Source organism: Mandrillus leucophaeus, unplaced genomic scaffold (genome assembly GCF_000951045.1).
Source record: "Mandrillus leucophaeus isolate KB7577 unplaced genomic scaffold, Mleu.le_1.0 Scaffold150, whole genome shotgun sequence".
NCBI classification, from domain to species: domain Eukaryota; kingdom Metazoa; phylum Chordata; class Mammalia; order Primates; family Cercopithecidae; genus Mandrillus; species Mandrillus leucophaeus.
This window is the reverse complement of record NW_012101477.1, coordinates 4,504,080-4,508,918: the sequence shown is the minus strand read 5'-3', so window position 1 is coordinate 4,508,918 and position 4,839 is coordinate 4,504,080. Positions and strand designations below refer to the sequence as shown.

Below are 4,839 nucleotides of genomic sequence, written 5' to 3'. Positions count from 1 at the left end.
TGGCTGGTGGCTACCATTTGAAGAACACAAATACAGAACATTTCCATCACTGCAGAAAGTTTTATTGGACAGTGTGTCATTATACCCTAACAAAAGTCTTGTGAAGGAAGTAGGTAGGGCATAGATTTTTCTTAGATACTTCATTGTTTCATAACAGTCCAAAAAATTAAAACTCATGACTTCACCTTAACAGCAACTATTTATATTTCTGTGGCCTCTTTTGATCTTTGGCCCATGAAATCAGCTTATAGATGGTTCCAATCATAGTGTTTATACAATTGCTTATTTTTTTTTCAATTAATGTTACTTTGCAAAGACTTTCCACTGAGCTGATCCACAATGTTTATGTTTGCCATGTTAGTGAAGAGGGATTATACGGTGATGTACCCTCACTGGGTTAACTGCTTGCTGATTGCTGGACGCTGGCTTGCTTCCTGTTTTTCGGTATTATGAATAGTGCTGCCGTGAACTTTTTTCTACCTGGAGGCTTTTTCTTCTTTTGAATTGTTTCCTTACTATAAATTCTAGGAAGTAAGTTATTCAGTCAAAGGATATAATCACTATTATGGCTCTTGTTATATTTTGTCTAATTGCCATTTTTTTTTAAAGGCCTAAATGTATTATAGGTATTATTCTTGCTTGGCTCATGAGAACATCCTGTCTCCAGAGGTCAAGAGATTATTAGCCCAAAGTGTAGCTACTTGCAGATAGAGCCGGGGCTTTTGTCCTCTGCTTCCCGACTCTTGCCCTATCTTTCTATTGTACCACTCCAAATATTTATTATCACAATGTTGCTGTTAGTAGTAACACTAGTGAATCCGGGTATTTATAACCTCATAAAGCTTGTTACAGCCTTAAGCAAAAAGCTTGGGGCCAAGGGCATTTTAAAAAATGCACACTTTATGAGGTGCAACTGCGGAGAAATGAGAACGCATTCTTAAGCGTTGGTATTCACGTGGTGGTGCTGGTAGAGGCTGTTACATTTCTTCCAGTGAAGCTGTTCTTGCAGCCGCCTTGGAATTTACTTCAGGGCCAGTTTATGAGCCACCCCAAGTAATCTGCTTGGAGTCTGAGCATCATACCTTGTATTTGACCAAAAATGGTATTCCTGAGCTCAGTGCCACCTGATTCACTGCACTTGGAACCAGATGATGTTGGGCTCTTTCCAGAAGTCAAATCCTTCCTGGGAGGATGAAGATCTGCCAGCTCTGAGGATTCTGGAAAAAAAAAAAAAAAAAAAAGAGCCTCAAGCTTTGAAGGCCATTTCCATGGTAGACAGACTGATGTGAAAAGTGGCCATCCTGTTGCCCCAGGCACATGACCTTCCAAAGTGACCAGGTTGAAAGGGAAGCAGTATCGTGTGTGAGTCCGGCTCTGTTTACTTACGAAGGTCGTTTTTATTATTCTTCGGTGACTTCATGTTGGAAACATGGTGCAAAGCAGTGAAGCAGCAGAGCCAAGGTGGAGACAGGCCTTTTTTTTTCAGATGGAGTCTCACTCTTGTCGCCCAGGCTGGAGTGCAATGGCGCGATCTCAGCTCACTGCAACCTCCGCCTCCCAGGTTCAAGCGATTCTCCTGCCTCAGCCTCCCAAGTGGCTGGGATTACAGGCGCCTGCCACCATGCCCGGCTAATTTTTTTGTATTTTTAGTAGAGATGGGGTTTCTCCATGTTGGTCAGGCTGGTCTCAAACCCCGATCTCAGGTGATCCGCCCACCTCAGCCTCCCAAAGTGCTGGGATGACAGGCGTGAGCCACCGCGCCCTGCGAGGCAGGTCTTTAGGATTGTCTCTACCCCAGGGCTTCCCCATGGAAATATACAAGCTATGTATAATTTTACATTTTCCAGTAGCCACATTTAAAAAGCAAAAAGGGGCAATGCCTGTAATCCCAACACTTTGGGAGGCTCAGGCAGGAGGATTGCTTGAGCCTAAGAGTTTGAGGTTACAGTGAGCTATGTTTGTGCCATTGTACTCCAGCCTGGGTGACAGAGTGAGACCCTGTCTCTAAATAAATAAATAAATAAATGGGTAAAAAGAAACAGATTTTTTAAAAATTGTGACAAAATATATGTAACAAATTTACCATTTTAACCATTCTTAAGTTTAAGATTCAGTGGTATTTGCAGTGTTGTATAACCGTCATCACTGTCTATTTCTAGAACTTTTTCATCTTTGCAAACTGAAACTCTGTACCCACTAAACAGTAACTCCCCGTTTCCCTTCCCTCCAGCCCTTGGTAATCTCAATTCTACTTTCTGTCTCTGAATTTGCCTCTTCCAGGTACCTCATATAAGAGCGTTCATACAATATGTGTTCTTTTGTGTCTAGCTTATTTCATATATATTTATTCAAAGCTCATAATGTTTTCAAGGTTCATTCATGTTGTAGCATGTATCAGAATTACATTTCCTTTATGGCTGAGTAATATTCCATTGTATGTATATACTATGTTTTGTTTATCCATTTTTCTGTTTATGGACTCTTAGTTGTTTCCATCTTTTGGCTATTGTGAATAGTGGTGCTATGAACATTAGTATCTTGAGTCCTTGCTTTCAATTCGATTTTTTAAAATTTTAAACAGGGTCTCTCACCCTGTCACTCAGGGTGGAGTGTAGTGACGCAATCACGACTCACTAACTCACTGCAGCCTCAACCTCCCAGCTGAAGCAATTCTCCTGCCTCAGCCTTCTGAGTAGCTGGGACTACAGGTGTGCACCACCATGTCTGGCTAATTTTTAAATTTTTTATAGCGACAGGTTCCCACTCTGTTGCCCAGGCTGGTTTGAAACTCCTGGGCTCAAGTGATACATTTGCCTTGGCCTGTCAAAGTGTTGGGCTTACAGACGTAACCCACCGTGCCCAGCCAATTCTTTTTTACGTGTATTTTTTGGTGTCATGGTGGGATGGGGGCAGGGTCTCGCTCTGTCACCCAGGCTGGAGTGCAGTGGCATGATCACGGCTCACTGCCTTGAGCTCCTGGGCTCAAGTGATCCTCCCACCTCAGCCTCTGGAGTAGCTGGGAATACAGGAGTGAGCCACCACTCCTGGCTAATAATTTTTTTTTTTTTAGAGATGGGGTCTCGCTATGTTGTCCAGGCTGGTCTCGAACTCCTGAGCTCAAGTGATCTGCCAACTGTGGCCTCCCAAAGTGCTGGGATTACAGATGTGAGCCACTGCAGTCATTTCAACATGTAATCAATATGAAAACATTATGAATGAAATAGATTACATTCTTATTTTCATACTAAGTCTTTGAAAATGGGTGTCTAATTAGCATCTAAATTCAAACTCGCTGCGTTTCAAGTCGTAATAGTCACGTATGGCTCATGGCCACCATATTGGATAGCTCAGACTTAGCAAAACATTGCATTGTGGCACAGATCTCTGGAAACACAAAGGGTTTTAGATTCAGATAGGCCTGATTCCAAAGTAAATTTGCCCCTTTATCATTGGGATGGGCAGAAGAAAGCCACTGATGGGTGCTGTGGTAGAGGGGGAGCAGTTCAGTCATGCCAGTGGAAGAGGAGGGTGACAAGAAAGGCATGTTGGAGAGATGACACTTGAGCTCAGCCTTAGAGGCAGAGTTGGGGCTTTGTCAAACAGTCAAAGTAGGAAAGGACATTCTTTGCAGAGTATGCAGCTTGAGCAGAGGCCCAGGATTTTGAAAGAGCCCAGTGCTCTTGGAGAACCACAGCAGTTCTTTCAGCTCTACCAGGATATTAGGAGCGGGGGCCCTGCCGAGAGGAGAGGCTGGAGAGCTGGGCTGAGGCAGGACCTTGTACCACTGGCCACCACTGCCCCTGTCATTCACGCCATCAGCAGCTCTTGTCTGGCTTATTGGCAGGGGCCTCCTCCTGGCTCTCCCTGTGTCCACTTTGCCCCTCCCCTTGTTGTCCCTCCTCCATTTAAAAATGGAAGTCAGATCATGTCACTTTTCTGCTCAAAACCCTTCAGTGGCTTTACATTGTACTCAATCAAATTGGAGGTATCAGGGTCCGACCCTGTTCCTCTCTGATCTTACCTCCTTCCACCCTCCCTCCTGATCACTTTTCTCCCTGTATTGGCCTCATTTCCCCACCCTGGGGCCTCCACACTTGCTTTTTTCCCTGCCTGGAACATGTTTCCCTCAGATACTCAAATGGCTCACTCTCTCACTTCTTATCTCTTCCACTCTATTCCCATCTCTGTTCTTCAGAGACAGCCTTCTTGTCACAAAATAAAGTGATGCCCTTAAGTTTTTTCCAAAATGCTTATCACTACCTGGCATATCACGTCTCAATGTGTTCATTGTCTCCTTCCATCCTGAGCATGTAGGCCCCAAGAAAGCAGGGGTTTGTCTGTTTTGCTCATTCTTCAGTGCTTGGTATTCAAGAAATACTTGTTGAATGGATGACTGGATGAATAAATAAACAACAAAACCTGAAACGTGGCAAGCCTTTAGTAAATGTATTTTGATTTGAGATTTTTGTTGAAGTGCTTCCCTTTGCATTTATTTATTTTTCTCAACTTTATATTTGGAAAACATCAGACGTACAGAAAAGTTGAAAGAATGGTTCAGTGACTAACCATATGTCCCCAGCTTAGATTCAAGAATTGTTAACATTTCACAATTCCTGTATATATTCTTGGGGGGATGTGTGTGTTTGTTCAAGCTAAAAGTCAGTTGCTGGGTGCGGTGGCTCACGCCTGTAATCCTAGCACTTTGGCAGGCTGAGGCGGGCAGATCACCTGGGGTCAGGAGTTTGAGACCAGCGTGGCCAACATGGTAAAACCCTGTCTCTATTGAAAATACAAAAATCATCCGAGTGTGGTGGCCCATACCTGTAATCTCAGCTACTC

At 43.7% G+C, this 4,839-nt stretch overlaps 1 protein-coding gene across 3 annotated transcripts in view; it reads left to right on the top strand.

Annotated features, from left to right (window-relative positions):
• The first annotated feature begins 477 nt into the window (after positions 1–477).
• Positions 478–4,839, top strand: part of MANBAL (mannosidase, beta A, lysosomal-like) — a 21,261-nt gene continuing 16,899 nt past the window's right edge. Inside the window, exons 1-2 of one of the 3 annotated variants that reach the window (XM_011974999.1) lie at positions 478–1,362; positions 2,582–2,708. The gene's annotated coding sequence lies outside the window, so the exon portion shown is untranslated. The remainder of the gene's footprint in view (positions 1,363–2,581; positions 2,709–4,839) is intronic. The other 2 variants (XM_011975000.1, XM_011975001.1) reach the window with 2 other exon arrangements.